The following is a 24,891-nucleotide window of genomic DNA, read 5'->3' as shown; positions in this document are numbered from 1 at the left end:
ACTGCATTAAGCTCAGCACCAGATCAGACTGAGACCTCTGATCTGTCACTATTAGCTGTTGGGAGGGACCCTCTCTGAGCCTTCAAACAAAGCGCAACACGGCACCCCTGAATCAGAGTGAATAAATGTCATATTGTAAATATCTAGTGTGGGACAGTATCAGGCACCTTCTCCCTTTCTTCTTCGTTCAGAGCCATCAGATTGCAAGAGTCTCAGATCTAGTCATTTCTCCAGCCCCACTGAAGTTCTTGGGGACACCTTGCATTTTCCACCGTCTCCGTTTATCTAAGGTTCTGGGATGCCAAATTCGGGACGCTCAATTGAGAGTCACACAGCTTTTTGAAGTCAGGGGCGATGCAGAGAGGCGAGGTCTCCAACTGCACCTAGGACCTGCTTGAGCTGGGTGCCCGCTGCCTGTGCGCGCGCAGGCGGCCAGGCGAGCTGCAACCGCGGGGCCGAGCGCCCCCTCCCTGCTCCGCTCCCCCTCCTCCTTCCGATACAATGACTGGGCCGGAACAGCGCATCCGCCGAGCCTCATTGGCAGGGCCGCCCCGGCCCCCGGAGAGGCGACGGGCGGGGGCAGCACAGAGAGAGAGGTGGAGAGACCCGGCTGACAGCGGCCAGAGGCTGGACCGAGGGACGCGCGGACACTCGGAAGGCGGCTCCGGGCTCATCCACCGACTGTAGGGATCCTGGTGTGGACGCCGGGCCGGGGGATGCTGCGGGCTCTGGCCGCTCGGCTAGCCGCCGCGGAGTTGCGCTGCGTGGCTCCGACGCTGAGCCCAAGCCTGGGCGGAGAGGAGGAGGACCGAGAAGAAGACAGCCGCCGCGGGGGAAGGCGCCGCGCGCCGCGGAGTTGCGGGACTGGCGTGGAGCGGGTTCGTCGGGTCCCGCGCGGAGCGCAGCGCAGACAATAAAGTAGCAAGGCGACAGCGGCGCGCGCCGGAGGGAGGAGGCGGCTGAGCAGGTAGGTGGGAGACTGTCCCGGGGATGTCGGAGCGCGCTGTCACTGGAGAAGGAGGCCGAGATTCACCTCAGGGGCTCGGAGTGCGCCCCCCGAGCGGCGCGCAGGTTGGGGACCCGCAGAGAAGGTCCCCAATCTCCTGACAGCGGGAAGCCCCGCCCCAAGGCTCACGGGCTGGTGCAGCCTGGACTGGAGTTCCTAGGCACTTGGCGCCGCTCTTTGGTGGCTCTGGCGGTGTGGTGACAGGAAGTTTGGCGGGTTCAAAGCTTTGATGCTGGTGGGATTTGAGAACGCGCCACCGAGGAATGTGCGCTCTTTGCTCTGGTGGGAGGTAGTGAGAGAACCTTTGAATCCCAGACCCTGTTGCCCGGAATTGCCCTCCGAAGGCGTTGGGAGGAGCAGGGGGTCCCCGGCCTTAGCAGAGGACACCCAGGGTTTGGGCTGCCTGCCCTTTGTAAATAGGCATGTCACAGCCTAGACTGTATTGGAGAGGCTGTGTGCGTGTGAACCGCTCCCTGTCAATTTTTCTGGAGTATTTCACTTTTCATTTTCATCCCGGGAAGGCATATTCAGCCCTAATTTGAGAAGTGCTCTTTCGTTCGGGCTAGAAGCCAAAGTCTTCCTTTGCTTGGCGCTCTTAAAGATGCTCCTGATTAGAGCTGAGTCCCATTTACAAAGGGGTAGAGCTGGACTCCAGTCTTCCCGAGTCTGAGAATTCTCTCTCTCTCTCTCTCTCTCTCTCTCTCTCTCTCTCTCTCTCTCTCTCTCTCTCTCTCTCTCTCTCTCTCTCTCTCTCTCCTTTGTGTGGCCGTTTCCTTCCTTCCAGATGTGAGAGGGTTGGGCTGGGCGCTTCTGGGTGCGGTAATAATTATCCTGAACATTCCTGAGATCTGCTAGGACTTGTAAACATACCAGAGCCAACTCCTCTGAACTTTGCGGGCTGACTTGATGTGTTTGCCGGTACCCAGAGGGCCGCGACTGCAAGGTGGCCCCTTGAGGAAGAAAGACGCCTCGGTGCTGACAGCCACAGTCTCAGGCAAGTTGCGTGATTCTTTAGGGTTAGCCTGAGCTTGCCCCAGAAATGTAGCAGCCAACTCAGAGGATGTGTTAAAGATTACAGGGCAATCCCTGACATGCTGATTCTTGTCCCAATGGGAGTGGATTTGAGGAACTTCCAAAGCCAGTGTCTGGAGGGGAAGGAAAGCCTCTCTGCCTTCCTTAACCCCCTCAAGCCGCTCTTTGATCTGTCATATGCAGCCGCCTGCTGAAAAGAACGGGGCAGCTCTGTGTCAGGCAGCCTGGCAGGGCCTTTGCAGGCGTCATGACTAGCCCACGAGATGGCAAACCCTAGAGGGAGGTTAAGGACCGTGCCACCGAGTCTACTAGCAACTCAGCTAATTTCATTTTCGGCTCCTTAGCAGAGCAGGGTCACTAGAAGGGACCCCAGTCAACGTTCTTTTAATGATTATGAAGAACAAGCCAACAAGCCAACAGCAATAGTCACCTTGTCTTTTCTTTTTCATAACTATAAGTTGGTATTTAAGAGTTGATGAAGAATCAAGAGTTCTGTGTATTTTTGTTCCCAAGTTCAATGTTACAAAATCACTAGCAGGTTAATCTGTAAACAACCACAGGCATATATACGCAAAAATATTAGAGTGATACATGTATTTCCCAGAGGAAACAAGAAAAACATGGGGCTTCTTATATTAGAAAAGGTTTGTCATTTCTTCAGGACATTGTGCATGTATTAACCGAACAGTCTATTTGCTTGTATTTGGTAACATGGATGGAAAATATTTGGGTAAGACAATGGTGGTCAATGAAGAAATCGACCTCTAACACATTCACAATGAAGTTTGGCTTTCATTGTCCGCCAACTTTTCAGAAGGTCAGGCTTTCAGGGCATGTAAATGCTTGCCCCAGTCATAACTCTGCAGATTCACAGGTTTTTAGTCTAGCTGCAGAAAAGTTAAGGGGCCCATTGTAGCAGGTACAGAATTACATTTGAGCCTACAACATGTGGGCAGGGCTAACTTCACAGCCAGTCCAGACTGTGGGCAGGGTGTGAGAAGAGCTGCCTGGTCTCAGAAGTATTTGCCACTTCTGGTCTCTGTTTCTAGGAAAACTTGGGACTCCTGGTTGCCCATTTGGTGGCAGAGATTTAATTAACACTTTGCATTGCCTTTGCGGGAAGAGAAAGGAAATTTTGGCTAACTGACAATACAAACAGGGAGCATGGAAGGCAGCTAAAAGTGCCTGTCATATCCAGTCTGCGATAATTTTCAGAATTGCACAATTATCTTTGCACATGTAAGCAAAGGCTTGAAGCTTATACTACAAATGATCGCTTTCTCTGCCTCCATCTGCCCTTCCCCCTTTCCTCCCTCCCTCTCCCTTTCTCTCTGTCTCTGTCTCTCTGTCTCTGTCTCTCTCTCTCTATCTCTTCCTCTCACTTAACATTTTTATTTTGTTTTAGATAATCTTTTTTTTGGCAATAAATTCATTTCTACAACCTTAGGGCTCCCCCCCACACACACTTTTCTTCTAGTTAACATGGATCCTAGGCTATCATAAAGATGTCCCAAGATGGCATTTTTTCTCTTATAAAAACCAACTTTGTAATTTGGGGGTCAAACTTTCTTTTGTAAACTGCCTTCCTGAAATGAGAATGTCCTAAAAACAAAAACAAAGACAAATTCTTCCTTATGAACTCAGTTTCTAAACCTTATCTCACAGGACAGTGTGTTTCAAAATGAAGGCCTTACGCTCTTATTTACTGGTCACAACCAGTATTAAAAGACTATATAACAGGCCGGGTGGTGGCGGGGCACACCTTTAATCCCAGCACTTGGGAAGCAGAGGCAGGCGGATCTCTGTGAGTTCGAGCCTAACCTGGTCTACGAGAGCTAATTCTAGGACGGACTCCAAAGTTACAGAGAAACCCTGTCTCGAAAAAACAAACAAACAAACAAAAGACTATATGACAAGAGAGTGGCTCCATGATAAGTTGGTAAAAGTTCTGTGGCTTTATGGAACTTTGAGTAAGATTTAGGGGGTGGGAGAGATGTACACATTTGGGGCTACAGCGTAACACGTCATGTCGCTGTGAGTTACTGTCAGAAGTGTAAGTGCGCTGCTATGGAGGGTGTGTATCTATCAGCACTGTTCTGTGAAGTGGATTCGGGACACTTCATAGACAGCACAAAAGCGCTACGTCTTTTCCTGTGTATTGGTTATGACATTAGCAGGTGGGGTGTGCTTTGCTTAGAGATGAAAAACAACTTCAAGATCTGGTTTCTTACCTTTCAAAGAGGAACCCAGGATACAGGACAGAAAAGCAGGGCTTTTAAAGATCGAGGAGAAGGACTTTGGTCATAGGGGCAACAGCTAAGGAAGGCAGTGGCGTAATGACTCAGATAGGACCTGGGTCAGTTCCAGAGAGAGGTGGCCACCAAATCTCTCTCTCTTCCCTGTCTTCCCTGCCATACTGTATTATCTCTTTCCACCGTAAACCCCTAGCCATACGCTTCACAAAAGGAGTCACACGATGTTGAACTTCTAGCCTAACAAACTGCAAAGCTTTCTTTGTAAAGTCTGCAGGAAAAAAAAAATCTCAGTCTGGTTGACTTCTCTGGAGGATGCTCCTATAATAAATGAATTCTGGAGTAGAGAACTAACTACCCAGACCATGTGACCTGTCCCATGAATACAGTTGCAGGGAAAGAGAACTGTACACTAAGATCTGGGGTGGGTGTTTCAGCAGAGTTACAAGGAGCCTGATGAAGACAACTGACTCCTGTTTTCTTTGATGCCTTGTGTAATAGGAGTGGAGCTAAGCTGTAGTCCCGCAAATAGGTTATCAATATAGTTTTTCATGTGTATAAAGGAAACCCAGCTGCCTCTGAACATGGTCAATATCAGGGCTTATGAAATCAAAGTATAGAGCAACTGAAATTGATATGAGGCTGCTGCTTTCGGGGAGCCCTGAGAGGGGAAAGTGTACACACATGAATTAAATATCCACCATACACCCAAACTCCTCTTATCGGGGATGACCATGCTTGGTTCGGCATGTATGGGCAGATCTTTGAAGGCATTTATTTTAAATCAATTTTTTATTCTAATGTGATGTAAATTATTTAAGTTGGTCTCAGAGATCATTTGGGGAGCGCACCCCCCTTCAGTCCCAGGGCCAAATGAGTAGTCTATTGTGCGACTCTTTACCCTGAGCTATTTATTTGGGGCTGTGTTACTTTGCCCTTGGGGGATACACCGCTTCTAATTGTCTCCTGTCACTTCATATACAATTAACCAGTGGGAAGAGAGCCCTAATTGTGCCTGGCTGCAAGGATAATGCTCACTCACAGCAGAGGGTTCTTAGAAGTAGGTTGATCATGCTGACTTGCCTTGGGTCAGTCCTGATTAATATCTGTGCCTCCAGTATGGATGGTAAATTACATAGTCACCCTGCCTAGGAGGCTATTATGGAGGGCTGTGCTTAGGGGTTGTGTAACAGTTTAAATAGTTTGATAAAGCATTCCTTCTACCAGGAAGAGCTAAGTGATTTTGCTAGAGGATGTATGGTCACATGGCATTAAAATGCTATGGTAGTTCTGAACCAGGGATTGCTCTGCCCTCAAGGAATATTTGTCAATGTCCAAGAAACTTGTTGGTTGTCCCCATTCGGGAACAATGTCAGTGGAATCTAGTGGGCATAGGGCACTCTCAGAAAAGTCTACAGGACACTGGACACCCTGTACCAAAGAACTGCCCAGTCCCAGTGTTTGTGGGATGTGCTCGGGGAATCCTTTGATGAGTGACATTATAAGGACAGGGAGAAGGTGATGGCTGCTTTCAGCTGTCAACTTGGAAGGATCTGGAATCACCTGGGGGAGGGATTCCGGGTAAGAGATTAGGTTAGTCCAAGGCCTTTCTCTGAGGGATTTCCTTAAATAAGTTAGTTGAAGTGGAAAGATCCACCTGAATGCAGGTCGCACCATTTCAATAAAAAGGTCCCAGGTTGAAGAAAGATGACCCTGGCATTGTTCTCTGTTTTTTTTGCTGTCATGTGATGTGACCAGCTTCCTCACCATGATGGACTCTATCCAAAACATGAGCCAGGAAGAAAACCCCTTCTCCCTTAAGTTGCTTTTTGTCGGGGTGTTTGATAATCAACAAGAAAGCAGCTGAGATGGAGGGGAAGCGTTTGAAGCGAGAGGGTGATGCTATATGGGTGTTCATTTTGAGATCATTATTAGGTTTTATATTTATAACATTTAATCTTTTTTATGTGTGAAACAATTTTTAAATAAGTTTTAGACTAGATGTGTTCACCAGAACTAAAGGACCAAACTCCTGATGGCATAACCGTAAAGGCTCCATAAATAATAGAACTAAGGGCGACAGTATCGACTCCTACTCAGCTGTGCTGAGAATGGCTCAGCTATGGCCTTGAAATGTTCATTACCTGCAGGTCTTGTTTTAGTCTGTTTTCTGTTACTATAGCAAAATACCCGAGACTGGGGAGTATGTAAGGCAAAGTTGACTCAGCTCAGAATTGTCGAGGTAAGGGCATTGTGTGGGTTTATGCCTAACTTTGGTGAGGACATCAGGGCGGATAGCAAATTCTTGTGTGTATGAAGGGAATGTGTGTGAAAAAGAGAGGACACAGGCTGGATAAGAAGCCACAATGGGAAAATCCATATATATTTTTTTAATAGCAACTCATTCTTGCAAGAACTTACTCCTCGAGGCCTTCCAAGCACCTTGACTCCAGGGACCTAATTTCCTTTTGGCCTCATGTCTTAATGGTTCTACCACTTTTTGGAACTGCCGGACAGGGAGTGATGCTTCTAACACATGAACCATTATGAGACATATGAGACTTAAAGCATATTCAGACTGTAGAAACCCTGCTTTCACCCCTTCTATGACCAAGAAAGCTCCTTCTAAGGTTATGACTGGATTACATCACCCAGTTTTTATTGAGTAACCAGACTCAATGTTGCTCTAGAGTTATCTAGAGAAGCTGAGTCATTGGTAGGAATGAAGGTTCACGTGACCTTCTGGTATACTACAACCAGCTCCCTAAAGGAACTCTGCTGCTTACTATACATGTGTTTTAAACAAGGTGATCAGAGTTCCTGCTGTATTCGGCTTCTGTTAGGTTAAAATAATAAAATACTGCCTGATCTTGCTACTGTACAGAACCTATACCAAACTGAGTACAGGATGTGGCTCTGTGTTAGAAGGCTTGCCTAGCATGTTCCAGGCCCTGTGTTGGATCCCAGCCTGCAGGGAAGGGGCAGCAATGGTCAGAGGAAGGGTCTCAGCATCATCAGTCTGTGACGCTGGCTTACAGTAACATTCCTCTCTACAGAGTATGTCTCCTACCTGGTGATGTCAGCAGCATCCAGGCAACCTCCACGGGTGCCCTGAGCCTGTTAAGGGCTCTCACACAATGTCTCCTTCATCCTCACCCACCCCGAAGTTACCCACATTTACAGAGGGGGGCATTAGCACTGGAAAGCTCCAGGGTTTCTTCACAGCCACACAGCTAGTTGGTGACAGGCTTAAAGGTGCATAAATGCTGCCACTTTGCTCCAGAAGACTACCTTCTTTATTGTCCCAACACTCACAGTGCAAGAGCCTGGCTATCCCTCCAGAAAAAGCTCACAACAGACCTACCTTGTGCCCTGTGCTTTTTCCTCCACTGTTATCTATAAAAGACGTTTATGTGTGGTCCGACAGTAGGGATGTGTAAAGAGCCACAAGTACTACTGCTAATGCAACCTTTGTAAGAAGCAAGGACAGATATTCTTTTTGGTTTTGCTGAATAACCCTTAGCAGAGTAGAGTTTTCAGCCATGCAATTCGACATGGGCAGTAAATATGAAACCCTCCCAGACCAGCCTTAAATATTTGGCTGCACTAAGGAGGCCCCTGGCCTTGCAACTCACCAAGCAGCCTAGACAGTTATTGGAAATAATTATGCCTCTGCCACAGCGTGCGGCCCCATCACAACCCTCCTGAATCAAAAGGCCTTGAAGGAAATCCCAGCATCCATCTTCCAGCTGGTGCTTCCAACAGCCAACAGTGTCTGCGGGGAGGGGGGCGGGGGGGGGGACACAATGGATGGGGCCAGGAATTGTTCTTAGTTTTTCCTGGTTGCACCTGACTGAGTCCATTCCGTCAATTCAGTCATTGCAAGAGAGCAGAAGGGGCCATATGTGAGCAGAATGCCAGGCACCCACAGGCACAGAGCTTAAGCAGCTAGCTCAGGTCCTGCGTTATCCAAGTTCAGTGCTGGGGCAGAATTCTGCTAGATGAAGGAGGAGCTGGGGAGAAAAGAGGTGAGCTGTGGTCTAGAATTGGCAGTAGCTAGAGAATCCGGGCAGAGGATATGGTTTGACAGTAGCGAACTAGCCTCGCATGCACAAAGCCCTGGGTTCTCCTCTTAGCAATGTAAGAAATGGGGGGTGGGGGGAGGACTGTTGGAAAAATCAGTAAGGCAGGGTTCACATTCCACCCTAGCAGTAGGGTGAGATGAGGTGTCGTGACTACCTTTCTGCGTTTGTCAAATGGTGGAGACACCCACAGCCTGGAAAGTTTGAATTATATGTATGCACACACTTGTTAGAGCAATAAACTTTTGCAACTTTAGCATTTTTTTTTAATGTTCCGAAATAAATGTTCTTTGTAGGGTGACCGTTTCAGTGAAATCGCTTGCTGTCCAGTCAAAATAGCATTTGGTGTGACTGGCTATATCAAATTGCTGTCCTGTATTGAGGAGCGTTTCAAAACAGGAGAGTGTGGCTTCTGGATACATCAGAAGACACAGGGGCATTTGAGGCCATCACACACGCTTAAGTTGGCTCCATTCAACTGTGTGAAGTGAAAACCAGGGTCCTGATAAACTAATGAAAGCCATGTGTCCCAGACTGGGAACACAGAACCTTGTCCCAGCGAGGCTGTAAGCCTTAAATTGAGCACATAGCACAGTTATTTGCTCCAACTGTGTTAAATTAATTCAATTTGTATTTTGAAGACGGGGGCGGGGGGGGGGGGAAACCCTTGTTTTTAATCTACCTCCATGGCTGCAGTCTTACTAACCCTTCACCGATTTGCTGGAGGCAGAGTGTGACTCAGACAAAGAGGAAGGCACTGGTTTGCTTTGTGTTTGTTTGTTTAGTTGTTGTTTGAATGATACGGCTACTGTAGACGGTTCTAGTCAAGAGTGAGTCTCATTGGATTCTCCAGCTTAATCTTCCTTGCGAATTCACATAGAAAAAATACCCTGTGTAAATCTCACAGAAAATCTGCAAATATCCTCATGATAACGGATGGTTTGAAACTGACAGCTTGCCAGAAAGCACACACGTGCCTTGACTGATGCTTTTGCTATACAATCTGAGAGAGGTACAAGTTCGACTTCCCTCAGACTGCACAGTGCTTTTTTTTCTTCCCTGCACAGTTTCATTTCTGTCACTGCTGTCTAGGAACCAGCAATACCTTTCACCTCGCATGTTATTTTCCAGAGGATTAAGACCCACCCGTTGTAGTCACATTATCTTTGGCTTGACCTATCTGTAATGGCACATGCTTGTTTTGTTGGATTGTTTTCCTAACCTGTTAACGTGATGACTTTTCCCCTGCACTAATCTTTATTATGATAAATGTCACCTATAGTTCCTTATTGTCATCTTGCCCTTTGGCAGCTGCATGGTATGGGATTCAGTGCCTCTTCAAAAATAGCCACCGACTTTGAGTCTCTTGTGGCCGTGCACACCCCTACCACCCATTCAGGAGACAGAGGAAGGTGGGTCAGTGTGAGTTCCAGGCCAGCCTCTGGTACACCCGGAGACCCTGCATCAAAGATAAATAAATAAGGAGCCAGTGACATAGCTCAGTTTGCAGAGCACTTGCTCAGCATGCACCCCAGAAAACAAAGAGTGGTGGTGTGGGCTTGTAATCTCATCACCTGGAAGACAGAACTGGGAAGGTCAGACATTCAAGGCCATTCTCTGCTACCCAGGGCTGTGTGCCAAAACTTTTCCTGGGGAAATACACACACACACACTCACACACACACACACACACACACACACACACACACACACACTTATTCACCGCAGATAGGGACCCCACAACAGACCAAAGTATAAATACCACCAAAGTCTAACTTGAGGAGTTTTACTGGGGACACTGATAGGAATGTGGGTGAGAGGTTACTTGCAGGAGCAGAAGTGATGCAAAGACAGCTGCATCACCAAAGCCCACCCCAGCATGAGTGACAGCTCACAAAGCTGGGGACCTGGAGCACACTGCACAGCCTACAGGCTGCTCAACTATTTGGAGAGTGCTCTTTCCAAGTGACTCTGCTTCTAAACTTCTGACAATTCCAAGGCAATGGGTTTGATCTTGGTCTTCTTTCCGGCTTTTGCCTATCTGAGTGATATGTAACCGTTTCCTCCGAGACTGGAATATTACATCCTGCAGGGAAGTTCTTCAGTCGAACAACTCAAAAATAGCTTTGGAAGTTCCTGAAACTGACCAGGTTCTCTAGACTCCCTCCTGCAAGAGTAAGCAATGGAAGCTCAGAGTTCCTGTCAGAGGAAGGGAAGTCCAATCGCCAAAAGGACTCAGGCAATCCAAGTTTGAAGACGGCTGCGAGGTCAGACAGCTGCCTGGAAGAAGCAGAAACCAGGCAAACTGCCTGAAGAGGTCTAGACCACCTGTAGCACCTGGAGAGGACACTTCCAGCCTGTTGAGCTGTCTGCAGGCTGTGCAGTGTGCTCCAGGTTCTCAGCTTCTGTGAGCTGCCACACATGCTGGGTTAGGCTTTCGTGACACACCTGTCCTCGAGGCTCTGCTCCTGACCCATAGTCCTGTAAGTAATGTACTAGAGCTTTCTTATTGGGACTTCAAGCCTGCAAATAGTGACATGGAGACTTATTACTAATTATGAAAGCTTGGCTTTAGCTTAGACTTTTTCCCAACTAGCTTTTTCGAGTCAAATTAGCCCGTCTCTATTTTTTTTTTAATTTTATTGAGAATAAGAAAAAAAAAAGTTTCCGCCTCCTCCCAGCCTCCCATTTCCCTCCCCCTCCTCTTACCCTTCTCCCCCTCCCCCCACTCCTCTCCCCCTCCCTCTCTAATCCCAAGAGCAGTCATGGTTCCCTGCCCTGTGGAAAGTCCAAGGTCCTCCCCCCTCCGTCCATGTCTAGGAAGGTGAACATCCAAACTGGCTAGGCTCCCATCAAGCCAGAACATGAAGTAGGATCAAAACCCCTTGCCATTGACCTTGGCTTCTCATCAGTCCTCATTGTTCGCCTTGATCAGAGAGTCCGGTTTTATCCCATGCTGTTTCAGTCACAGTCCAGCTGGCTTTGGTGAGCTCCCAATAGATCAGCCCCACTGTCTCAGTGGGTGGGTGCACCCCCCGTGGTCCTGACATCCTTGTAGCCCGTCTCTATTAATCTGCTTTCTGTCTCATGACCCAGATACCTTCGCTTTGTACCATATGTCTGACTTCTTCAGAGTCTCACTTGCACCTTCTGGCCCTTTCCTTACTGTGTGTCTTCTTTATCCAAAATGCTGACTTCTCTATTGCTAGTTCTGGTCAGCTAATCAGTTGCTGTGTCCCCCTGATTCAAAGTAAACTTCATTGACAGTCTGGAGTGTTACAGTGTGATCAAAATATCCAACAACACCTCTCCCTTTCTGTCTAAATAAAAGGGGAAAGGTTTTAACTTTAGCATAGTAAAACTAGATACAATAAGAACAGTTATCAGGTAAGAATTATATACATAATGTCCATTCCATTTGTATTTGACAGATTTGGAGAAATTACTCCATTATCTATCCTATCTCAGTGAGTCCAAAGTTTTATGTAGAATTCGTTTATCATAGCTTGTATTATAATCCTAAAAATATCTTTTTAGACCTAAAACCGTCTTCTTAGATAAACAACTTAGACTCCATAGACTAGTTAGCAGACGGCTAGCAGCTTGCTTAGAACCACATGCTTAGGATCTTGGCTGAGCGGTCCAGCACCCTGGGAACTGAGCATCATGATGACTCCTCACCTTTCACCAGGGATAAGATGGAAGTGGAGCAGATAGACCTAAGATTTGAACCTGAAGGCAGGCCCCTAGCTGCACAGCACATCATGCCAGGTATTAACTTGAGTTGAGTTGCTCCTCTAGGCCCTTTGAGTAGTCCTGGTTCTCCCTTTGCTTTGAAAGGGATTTGGGATGGGGGGGAGGGGTGGAGATTAGATCTGCACATCTTTGATGCAGCGTTCTTGGCATCTTTTTGCACAGGTGGAGTTCTGCTGAGTCCTGGGTTCCTAGACAGCTTCTGCATAGTTGCAGTTTCTGAAAGTCTTAACTTGTGAGTTTAGCTCTGGAGCCTGGGGCTTTGGGAAGGAATTTAGAATTTCCTACATATTTGAGAAACCTGCAATCAGAAGACTGGTGAATCTATGATGCAGACGTTGGGAAACTTTTTTTTTTTTTTCAAAGGGTGGGATCCTTCCTATATTGGGTTTCTCAGGTCATGTTGTCCAGGTTGCAATTACTTCTCAACTCCGCCTTTGTGGAACTAGAGAGTCAGTAAGTCAAATAAGGAGTTCAGGGGAAGGGGAGATGAGTTAGGCAGCAGGTACCTGCCTAGAAGCATGAGGACCAGAGCCTCCCTTAGAACCTGGGAGTCCTAGTCAGGGTTTCTATTGCAGTGATAAAACACCATTGACTAAAGTCAAGGTAGGAAGGGAAGGGTTTGTTTCAGTTTTATCACAGGTCTAGAGCACAATCCATCAGTGAGGAAACTTAGAGCAGAAACCTGATGCAGAGGCCGTGGAAGAATGCTGCTTACTGGCTTGCTCCTCATGATTTGCTCAGCCTGATTTCTTATACACCCCCACGACTACCTACCCGTGGGTGGTACTGTACATGTTAGGCTGGCTCCTTCCTCATCAATTACTAACTTTTGTCCATAGATCAGTTCCGTGGAGGCATTTTCTCAACTGAGGTTCATTCTCTCCAAGCGACTCTAACCTGTGTCAAGTTGACATAAAACTAGCCAGCACCCCGTGTAAAACATTCTGGCATGGTAGTAATCACAGTGCTGGAAGGGAAGATAGGCAGATCCCTGTGGCTATATGGCACATACTTGGTGTGTATCCAAGACAGTGGAGACCCTGATTCAAAACAGTAAGGTAGAATGCCAGAGAGATGGCTCTGTGGTTAAGAGCACCTACTGTTCCTGCAGAGGACCTAAGTTCAGTTCCCAGCACCCACATCGTAAAGTTCACAACTACCTGCAACTTCAGATCAGGGAGTCTAATACCTCTAGCCTCTGAGGGCACCAAGATTCGCCCATACAGATACACACCAATACACAAAATTTAAAAATGTAAAATAAACCTTTAAAATAATTAAACAAAATGGAGAGCAGCTGAGAAAGGCAGCCCCTGATGTCAACCACTGGCATCCGCATTTATTAGCTTACACACACACACACACACACACACACACACACATGCACATACACACACACTCTAAATAATATAAAATAATTACTATAAATATTAAAATAAAATATTTTCTATTTTATATTGTTATTTATAACAACCAATAATTAATATGAATTAAAAACGGAGGTTTTATTCTGGTGAACCTTTATTTATGGAAATCAAGCAATGGGAGGAAGTTGACCCAGGAGTTGTATTTTGCTAATCCCTCTTCAACAGATAAAAGGCCCATTCTGGGCATTGAAGTCTGCGTGGGGATGTTGTTGAGTAACAACAGTCGTGCCATGAGGGGTTAGGTTTGTCACCATCCTCACTTCTAACGACTCTGAGGCAAGCCCTTGTTCTTCATTTTTCTGTCTTCATGTGTGGAGAGAGAACAAGTCTAACCTCACTCCGTGGCTTTGGGAGTTGACAGATTTCTGCTCACACTTCACTTAATGGTTGAGAAGAGGTCTGAGAAACGAGTCATGGGTGAATTTTGCCCTGCTCCTGTCTCCGAGTGCACTTATACACGCTCGACCATACGGGTCGGCTGGAGCTGCTTCCTAATGCAACCAATGGGTTCTTTAAATGTGCGATGAAGGAGACTGTTGTATAATAAACCTTTGTGTAAGTATGCATGTGTGTAGGTGTGTGTGCATGCGTGTAAGTGTGCATGTGGAGACCAGAACACAGTTTTGGATGCCCTTCCTTCCTTCCTTCCTTCCTTCCTTCCTTCCTTCCTTCCTTCCTTCCTATTTCTCTCTCTCTCTTTCTGTCTGTCTGTTGTTCTCTTTTTTTTTTTTAAAGACAAGGCCTCTCACCGACCTGCAGCTTTCCTGACAATAAGCTTTGCTTCTGTTTATTTTTATTTTGTATGTGTGTAGCATTTATGTGTGTTGTGTGCATATGTATCCAAGAGCAAGTGTGTGTGTGTGTGTGTGTGGTGTGAGTGTGTGTGTAGAAGCCCAGGGTCAGTGTTAGCTTGTGGCAGCAGATGATGGCGGCCAGAACCTTAGGTGAGGTGTATTGCTCTGCCATTGAGTGCCAGCAGACTGGCACTTGACAGTGTGTGGAATCCTCTACTTTTAGCAGCAGCAGGAACATTTAGTGTCACAGTTCCAAGTGTGACACTCCCAGGCCTCTGGACAGTAACTGGCGACACAGTTCTTGACCCTAAGTCCTTGGGACTGGACCACTCCCTGGAACACCATTAGCAATGCGCTGTCTTTGGTTCTTACAGCCTTCTCTGCATGTCCACATCCTTGGTCCCCTCTGCTGCCCCTGCCTCATGTTTCTGTCCCCTCCTGCTAGTACTGCCTCTGTGCTGTTTACTGGACTTGCTGTTGCTGCTGATCTTTCTCAGTGTTCACCACCTCAGCCCTCTCTGCTTACAACAGAAGTCAGAAGTAGGCAGTGAAAGGGCCATTCGGAAAAGACTCTTACTGGTTCTAATTGTGTGACTGAGAGCAGCCCCAGAGGTTGAGTCCTGGCCGAGTCCATTCAGAGGTAAGACAAACAGCCTGCTTATATAGGCAGCAGAGGACAGCAGAAAAGATGTTCGCACAAGCCACGGTACTGTCGTTCATGCAAATGAAGGATTGCCTCTAAACAAGTCATAGTTCTTCTCCAGAGCCTTAAGGGAAGTGTGTCCTCATTGGCATGGATGAAAATGGCCAATAGCATCCTTTGAGGCTTGTAGTGAGAAAAAGACTGGGGCAGCTGTTTGAGACATTCAGGCTGGGACAAACCTTCCGGAGCCAGAGTTGTATTTTGGCAGTAAGTTGCTGTGCTTAATATGTAGCTTCCTCAAGGCATCCGTGCAGCATTTGAAGCAGCCAGGCTGCCTGGGTCAAGATAGCCTTCCTAACAGCTGTCAGGAAATCAAATTCCCTGAGACCTTCAATGTCTTACTTCATTTAATGAAAAATAAAATTAAGAGGGGTCTGGGATACTTGTAGCAAAGGCCTACCATTAACGTTGGTAACTCTTTAACAGTGTTTAACAGTGCTTGACAGTGCTTCCCTCCTGTCCTAGTGCCCCAGGGAGACTTGGGTCCCTTTGATGTGTTCTATAAGAAGGTCACTCTAAATAACAATAAAAGAGTGCACAACAGTAATCATAACACTGGGGTGGAGGCAGGAGGGTTCAAAGAGGTCCAAAGTCATCACTACTCAAGGGCGTAGTGATTTGTAGGCCAGCCTAGGCCACATGAGACCTATCTCAAACTAGCTAACACTTTTTTTTAAAAAGGAATCAAAACCAAGTGACAATAAAAAACAATGGTAAACATATATATATATATAAATATATATTAATATAGTAAACACCTAAGACAGTAATAGGTATTGTCATGACCGAATCTTAGGCCTTGTATGCAGGTATTAGGGTGACCCTGGCACCAGAGCTTTGGTTATCACACACACAAAAATACAGTATCATATGCTATAACCTCACAGCGTCACTACCCGTTTCTGTGGTGAGGGTATTACGTGAGGGCCCTGTGTCATGGTAGTACACCACAGAATTACATCATGGCATTCTGTCGCAGCATTGGATAAGTGATGCTGTGTCACACAATATGACACCATGGAGTTTTGTTCTTTTCCGTCCTTGCTGACTCCAGACAAAAGAAAGTGTTCAGTTCTGTTCAAGCGTATGTGCTCGTCTTCGGGTATGCTTATTTGTTGTTTTGCATTGCTTGACTGACACAGACAGGCGTACTTCGTTTTACAGCGCTTTGCCTTATTGTGCATTGATGATGTTATTTTCTCTTTAAAGAAGTTGAAGGCTTGGGCAACCCACCGCAGGGCATATTCCAGAACGCGTGCTCACTGAGTGTCTGTGGCACGTTTGAGTAGTCTCATTGCACGGGGTGGTTGTCTGTTTTGGCGATCTGTGGCCAGCAGTCTTTGGTGACATTACTGAAATTATCTCATAGCGCCATAACCCATGTGGATAAGAGATGGCAAGCTTGGCAGACAAATGTCTACCTCCCACATGCCCTGTTCTCTCTCTCTCTCTCTCTCTCTCTCTCTCTCTCTCTCTCTCTCTCTCTCTCTTTCTCTCACTGGGTCTCCCTACTCTCTGAAATGTAATGGCCCTTAAACAAAACCAGTTAACAACCCAACAGTGGTCTCTTCAGGTATTCTCTTGGAATCAAAAGCTAAAGATGTTGAGCTTAGTGAGAAAGTCATTTCAAAAGCTAAAAGTTGAGTATGGGGCAGTAACCTGACACTTTTGAGACTTAGGCAGGAGGATTGTCATGACTTTGAGTTCAACCTAGTTTACGTAGTTCCTAGCCAGTCTGGGCTTCTGGATTAGAAGACCTTATTTCAAATAACAAATACAAGCACCTGTTTGGTTCCAAAGATGCAACTTTTAGGCTTTTTCTCCTTGCGTTTGTTACTCGAGGGAAAAGGGCGTCTCCTATAAACACAATGTAAGAGACCAGTGGGTAAACAGTACTGAGAAGATGGGCCAGTCATTTAGAGTGTAAATCCCCAGGGGATCCAACACACTCTTTTGGTCTCCCCAGACACTGCACAGGCATATCTGCAGGCATAACCATTCATACACATTAAATAAATAAATAAGCCCTAGGGTCCCAAGAATGGGAGAGCTAGCCTAGAACCTCCAAGCTGCAGAGCAGGAGAAAGAAGCCTCTACTTCCTGCCTGGGCAGCACACTAGAGCTGACAGTATTTGTCTTGCACCCTGGGGGTGTGAAGGCAACAGATCTGGCCCTACTTCACTTCCCTCATCTGCCATGCAATGCCATGGGTGGGGAAAAGATGCCCTCCACTTCCCACCCCTTGATACCTGTGGTAGGCAAGAGAGCTGGTCCCAGGTTAAGGAGAGTGAGAATACCAGCCCTGCCCTCCAACAGCCCTGCACCCTAGCAGGGCAAAACAGTAGAGCTGGCCCTGGCAATGAGTGAGGGGGACCTGGATCTGAGGCCCCAAGAACAGGAAAACTGGCTCCTTGCTGTAGTTGCATTGGGTGAGCTAGCCAAGGCAGTGTTTGCCTGGGTAGTGATGATGACGGAAAGCTAACAAGCTGACCGATCCACCTACCGTATGAATTGGTCCACTCCAACATCCACAGAATCTATGACCTGTTGGAGCATGTGAAGGGGCCTGACCGCCAGACTCAAAACTGCAGGATCTCTATGACACAGGATAGCCGCAGGATATCAAAGAAAAACCCCACTGAGAGCCCATTATCGGTGGTGTAACAGAAGTAGAAGCCGGAGGCCTCATGTCAGACCAGTGACACCTGGCAATGAATACTTGTAAACAAAGATGAACAGACGAAAGGGAAAACTATGGCTCAACGGGCCACACTGTAGCTTTCACGAGATTGGTCTCCCCTCCCCCCTTTTTGTTTTTGTCTTATTGTTTGGTTTGGTTTCTGGTTTTTCTTTTAAATTTGCTTTTATTTTAGGGGGAAGGATGCAAGGGCAGAGGGCAGATGCAGAGGGACAGGGAGATAAGTGGGATCAGAATGCATGATGTAAAATCCACAAAGAATCAAAGTAAGATAAATAATCTTTTAAAAAGAAAAGAAAGCAAACATTTTTAATTCTGATATAGAGAGAGCTTGCATGGTTTGGGTAGAATACCAGATCAGCCACATCTTCCCCAAACTGAGGCCCATTCCAGGATGGCACTCTGAGTCAGGTAAGAAAGCTGTAGAATAAAGGGTAGATGTTAGCAGAGGCTAGCCCATGGGAGTTTAAGAAAAGAGACCGTTCTATGACATGAGTCAAGGCGAATGGAAATACTATTTTACATGTTAAACAACATTATAGTAGAGTGATTAGATATAGTTTTATACAATTTTGTTTTGTTTATTTACTTGTGTTCTGGGTATTCAAATTCAAGACTTGCTGCTTGCATAGCAGGCCTTTTACCTCCTGAGTCATTTTCCCAGTCCCCCTTCTAAATTTCTCATCGCAAACTGTGTTTGTCGGATTTCCATCCATGCCTGTGCCTTGACGCTAGATGAACTTTGGTTAACACAGTACTGTCCCTTGAGGGAGTGACCCGGAAGACTTGGAGTCCCTCTTACCCTTCACAGTCCCCACTTACTCACAGAAAGCAGCAGGCACTGGCAGGCTAGTTAGTCACCACTGTGCTGACAAGTTTTATGTCAACTTGACCCATGTTGAGAGAAGGGAACCACAGTTGAGAAAGATGTCACCATCGGATTAGCCTGCAGGCAACTCTGTGGCATACTGTCTTGATTAATGATGGATGTCAGAGGGTCTGTCCCACATGGGGGTGGTGTCACCTCAGGGCAGGTGGTCTTAAACTGTAGAAGACAGCGGATTGGGCAAGCCAGTAAGAAGCATTCCGTATGACCTCTATTCTAGTTCCTGCCTCTAGGTTCTGGCCCCGACATCCCTTTCTCAAAGATGGACAAACTTATAAACTGTAAAGTGAAATGCACCCTCTCCTCCCCAAGTTGCTTTTCAACATAATGGTTTATCACAGCCATAGAAGCCTGGATTTAGACAACCACTAAGAGGGTCTCAGCATCCCCTCCAACATAGAGAAGAAGAAGACTCGTCATCTGTGGTCTTAGGTAAAACACTTCATGTACATTTGTTCTGCCCTAGGCCACCTGTCATCCTTCGGCTGTAGTTTCGTCTATTTTAAATGGCATTGTCTTCATTGGAGACGAATGTGTGAAAACCTTTGCCCCCAGCTTAGAAATGTGTGTCCTCGTTGATGGAGGGAGAATAAGATCTTCTGGGTGGGGGGGACAGGAGTCATAAATAGCACAGGTGTGAACAGCACCTAAATGTGGGACTTTCTGAGAGCTGGAACCCAGATGTGTGGGGTGCAGAGCACAGCGGGAAGGAGACAAAGGAATGAGGTCTCACCTAATTCTGTGCATCAGCCCAGGAAATGGAGACCCCGAGGAAAATCCAACAGGAAAGTTAGTGAGTAGACGGTCTGTGTTGGAATCCAAGCTGTCCTCCTTAAACCCCTTCGTGGCCTGGGGGAGAGCTTCTTGAGCCTCAGCTTCCTTGCTTGTAAAATGGAGATGAGAAGGGAAGGAGGCCAGCTCTGTTAGCACCTGCGTTCTAGGAACAGCGCTGAACGTGAGAGACTATTTCACCTACAGCTCTCCAGCCCCGCCAGAAGGGCACAAACGGCTCCATTTTGTGGGCTGAGAAATTTCGGCGCCAATTGTCCAGTGGTGTTTTCCGTTCTACTCACCTGGCAGTGAAATCCAGATCAGTTTAACTCCATAGCCCGGGTATTGTGTGTGTGTGTGCGCGCGCGCGCACATGTGCTCGTGTACACCCACCAACACATTCCGCTCTTGAGGACGAATCATAGCGTTTTTGACTTTGATGTCTTATTAGGGATCAGATGCACCGAGAATGACCTCAAGTCATTTATTTGAGAAGCAGAAACACCACTAGTGAAGTAGAAAATGAGACAAGGAATGGAAGATAACCCCCAAACCGCGGCGCTTGCTGGCACCACGGCTTACCTAGAAGTAAATTCCACCATAAAAGCTGGGCAGGAGCAGAGAGCATGCATGTCAGTTTGTCACCAAGTGAGCGGCGGGGGCAGCCGAGGACTCTGCCACTGAGGGTGACTTCTGGGAGGTGGAGCTTCCATCCTTGGTCCTGAATCTATGTCCTGGATTTGGCTAAGTATGACTCTGGCAGCAAGAGAAAGTCCTTGCTGGGAAAATGCTAGGAAGCAGAGAGGCAGGGAGTATGGGAGCTGCATCAACAGTTCTTACTGCGGTGGATCTAAGTATTAGAGATCACGTGACAGTGGCAGGCTGGGAGCCGCTACTCACAGGAGCTCTACTGCAGAGGTTCTCAGTGTGGTGGCCCTGCGACCCCCTGAGGTGTCAAATGACCCTTTCACAGGAGTCACGAGACCATCAGGAATCACAGATGTGTATCTTATAAGTCATAACATTAGCAAATTACAGTTATGAAGTAGCAACGAAAATAATTTTACAGTTGGGGGGAGTGGTCACCGCGACGTGAGGAACTGTATCAAAAAGTTGCAGCATCAGGAGGGTTGAGAACCCCTGCTCTATTGTGATTGTGCCAATATTTGAAGGAGGTTTGAGAGCTTAGTTTGGGTCTCTTGTTATGAATGGGAGAGCACACTGTACCAGGCAAACCTCCGGCTGCCCCTCCCCACCCACCCATCCTGTGTGGTCCTAGTACAAATGTACTCACATCTTCTTAACCAAGAATTCCAGATCGCTCCTCACCATGGACTTCTATGTGAAAGTGCATCACGAGTTGTTCGGTTCACGACTATCCACTCCCCACTCCCTGAGGATCTTGGCATGTGGCTCAGGCATAGGGACCACATTTCCCAGACTTCCTTGTGTATAGCATTGCTATGCTATGAAGCTCCATTTAATGTGAGGGGAAGAGACATGTGCAGCCTCTAAGTTCATTTAAAAGAAAACCTCTTCAGCCCCCTCCCTACATCCTACCCAACGCCTCCCTTCCACTGAGCTGGAACAGGGAAGTAGCCCTGAGCCATCTTCTGGCAGAGGAACGTAGATGATAATCTAGCAGTTCCAGCACCAAAGAGCAGGGGCCTTAGAACTCCTGCCTTTGTGTGGAGCTGAGCTGGACCATGCAGCTCCTGGCTCTCATTATGTTGGCCTCCAGGTAGACTTGAAATGGATCTAATGTAAACCATTCTCTCTTGCTCCTTGCCAAGTCTAAGAACCCATGTTCTCATGAGCATGGTGTCTGAATCTGCCACTGAGCCTTAGGTCCCTTAGACTCATAAAGTACCCATTGTGGGGCTGGAGAGATGGCTCTGCAGTTAAGAGCATGCGCTTCTCTTGCAGAGGACCTGACATTGGTTCCCAGCACACACATAGGGCAGCTTACAACTGCATGTATCTCCGGCTTTGTCTGGCTTCTGCTGGCACCCGCACACGTGTGCATAAACCCTCAGTCAGACACGCAGGCATACACATAATTAAAATTCTTCATTCTTAAAAAAAAAAGTTAAGTGATCATTGGAGATAGGGTCAGAAGATAACAACTTAAACCAATCAGTGGTGTTACAAATGCGTATATGCTATACCTATGAAGACATCAAAGGACAGTTTTCTCCAGTTGGTTCTCTTGTTCCACCTCTACCTGGCTTCTAGGAGATGGACTTAGGTAACCAGGCTTACATCACTGGGCAGGAAAAGCCTTTACTTGTAGAGCTATTCCCCTGTCCCAGAAGATCTGACTTTCATCCTGTCTCTCCCTCTTGCTAACACTATATAGGGAGCTATGTCACCACATTTAGTAAGTCCCACACCATCTTTGTAAGCTGGCGGCTGGTGGAAAATGCCCACCACAGTGTTTGACACCTGGTCTAGGATCAGTGGCAGATACAGTTGGTTTTTCTAACACCATTAGTTTTTCCTCATGCTGTGTTGTTGCTGACCAACGCAGCAGTACCAGCTACCTTAGTAATCAGCAGTATTAGAACAGAACCTGCCGCTCTGACATTTAGAATTAGCTCCGCTAGGTCCTAGGAAGGTTGGGTCGCTGTGGTGGGTGAGCAGGTGGACAGAATCCCTGTGGTCTTTAAGCACCTCCCAGACTTGCTACAGCATTTCCCTGCCCCTGCTTGTGAACTCAGACCCATTAGGTGAAGGAAAGCAATGCCTAGTGATGCAGTAGACAGTCTCCCGGGCCTGCTGCCTCCTGATCCCCAGCAGAGCCGTGCCCTGGGGAAGATTGCTAAGATGATTTGGGAGGTGGGTAGCAGTTGCTGAGAGCGGAACCTAGAGTGTTCACTGTCAGTACTTTTCCTGGCTAACCTGAAGCTATGCCCTTACTGTTTGTGGCTAACTTCCTGTCTGTCGGTAATCCAAATCCAACATTCTTAAAGACACAACTTCAGAGCTGGAGAGATGGCTCAGTGGGCAAGAGCACTGGCTGCTCTTACAGAGGTCCTGAATTCAGTTCCCAAAAACCACTTGGTGGATCACAACCATCTGTAGTAGGGTCTGATGTCCTTTTTTGGCCTGCTGGTATACATATAGAAAACTCATACACAAAATATAAGTAAATAAAATTTTTTAAAAAATGAAACTCCAGTTTTCTTTGAGACTATACAAAGTGTGCTTGTCTTAAAAACAGCTTCCCATTTCTCATACTATGTAAATTTGGTGTGACCCATTTCTGACTAGCAAGATGAGACTTGAGAGAACATTCTGGGAACTGACTTAGATGGGAGTCGTAGCATTTTTGCCTTCCCAGGTTTTTCCTGCTACCTGCAGCACAGGCAGAAGGTTGACGGGTGAGCGAGCATCGTGGTTTTTGAAATCAGAGCTGTGGGATAAGATCAAGACAGCAGAGTAGACGATGAATGGGTCCTGCTTCCTGCTGGGAGTCATTACCTGAAAATAACAGCTTCTAAATGCTTAGACGCGTGCGCATGTATGTGTGTGTGTGTGTGCGTGTCACAGCATACATGTGGAGGTCAGAGGACAACCTGCTGAAGCTGCTCCCATAATGTGAGTGCCTGAGATGAAACTCAGTCAGGTATCTTTCTTTACCTTACCCTCTGAGTCATCCATGACCAGAACCCATTTCTGAAAATGAGTTTTTTGCACTTATTTGTTTATCTATTTCTTTGTTCAGTGTGTGTGTGTGTGTGTGTGTGTGTGTGGAGGTCAGAAGACAACTTTCAGGAGTTGCTTCTGTCTTTCCACTCTGTGAGTTCCTAGGATTAAACTCAGGTCATCAGGCTGCAAGCATCCACATCTACAGAGCCATCTCGAGGGCCTTTGCTTTAGTGCTGCCGCCTGACTCCTCCCCCACCTCTACCTCTCCCCATCCTTTAACTTCATGCTGGTGAATGAGTCTTAGTGTCCTTTCCTAATGAATTTTCTGATAGCTCTCAAGGTCTGAACCCCCGGGGCTAAGGGATACTTGGCATCCTAATTTCTGCAGCCTTATTGGCACAGCCTGGAATCTAGCTCCACAGTCGCATCGCCATGGTCCCACCATCTGTCATCTGGGCTTGGGGTCAGATGTGCACAGTGCTGCGCATTCTGGCATTTAACTATTCTTTGATGTGTTTTGCTATTACACGGTCTCTTTGAGTGGGCAGAATGTTTTCCCAACACATCCACACTCCTTGTACTTTGCCTTCCTAAACATGAGGCTTACTTCCCAAGGCTTGCTCTGTCGGACGAGAGATCCTTAGGAAAGGCCTTAGAAAAATCATCTGCGGTACAAGCTGAGGGCTGCAGCCTCTTGGCCTTCGCCATGGCATGGATAACTTTCATTCTGTACTGGTCACTTAGCTGGCAATTCACCCCAGGCTCATTCTTCTTACTCTGTGCTGTGACCCAGACTAGAAGTCTGCAGTCTCTGCTGCCAAATCTCCTTCTAACTGGCTTCTCACAGGGTCCACCCTGGGAGCTGTTGAGAAAAGAGTATTGAGAAGGAAGCTTGCACCCCTCAACAGCAGCGTGCTCGGGGAAGCCACAGCTGAGAAACACAAGCCTGAGTGGAAAGAGTGACACAAACCCCAAGGACGGTGACATCTGGAGCTGAAGGGAGAGGCTCTGGTCACATGGACCCGTGTTTATCGCACCCACTTCTTTTACTTCCTGGGTCCTGTGCAGCTGGGTTCCATTGAGTAGCACCTCTTGTTGACGTTTGGAGGGTTAGAGGCCAGAGGCTGTGTTCCAGGCAATGGAATGTGGTTAAAAAAAAAAAAAGGTTATATGAGGTTTCTTGCCTGGTACGTCACAGGGCTGGAAGACAACTTACAGGACAAAGTGCTTGTCTGGAAAGCGTGGGATCCCAAGTTCGATCCCAGAAGCCATGTAAAATAAATGGGGCATGGAAGTGAACACTTCTAATCCTAGCAAGAGGATGGAGAGACAGGTGGATACCTGCGTTGCCAGGCCAGTGAAAAGTTTTGTCTCAAAAGAGAAAATGGTCAACATTCGAAGAATGGCAGCCAAGGTTGCCCACGTGTGTGTGCACCTGCTCTCCCACATGGATACCCAGAAAGTTCTGTTGATGCCCCCTTTCTCAGCCCTTGATTCTCTCCCAAGTGTAGGGCCCTGAGGACCAAGTGTGACCCTGTCTGAGGTGGTCTCTTTAGTCCTAAATGTGTAAATGTAGATCAATTACTAAAGGCAAATTGCAGGTACTAGCTGTGTTTCCAGGGAGAGGTCGTGGTACACCAGGCGATGAAATGAAAAGCTGTCCTTGATTCCTAGTCTCATCAGTGCCTTTATCTAGAGTTCTTTTTCCCAAATGAGCGTGGCTTTATCGTTCTCTCTGCTAGTAAAAATGATAGGAGAAAATACCACGCGAAGAAAGACGAAACATCTGTGAATTATCAACACGAGACAGATTGCTTATTTTAGATGTGGTCT

At 47.0% G+C, this 24,891-nt stretch overlaps 1 protein-coding gene across 1 annotated transcript in view; it reads left to right on the top strand.

Annotated features, from left to right (window-relative positions):
• Positions 1–537: 537 nt before the first annotated feature.
• The window catches only part of Frmd4b (FERM domain containing 4B), a 316,542-nt gene continuing 292,188 nt past the window's right edge, over positions 538–24,891 (top strand). Inside the window, exon 1 of the mRNA XM_050149327.1 lies at positions 538–967. The gene's annotated coding sequence lies outside the window, so the exon portion shown is untranslated. The remainder of the gene's footprint in view (positions 968–24,891) is intronic.

Source organism: Alexandromys fortis, unplaced genomic scaffold (genome assembly GCF_014885135.2).
Source record: "Alexandromys fortis isolate MF-2015 unplaced genomic scaffold, M_Fortis_MF-2015_v1.1 scaffold_48, whole genome shotgun sequence".
NCBI lineage: Eukaryota > Metazoa > Chordata > Mammalia > Rodentia > Cricetidae > Alexandromys > Alexandromys fortis.
This window is presented reverse-complemented; position numbering and strand designations above follow the sequence as displayed.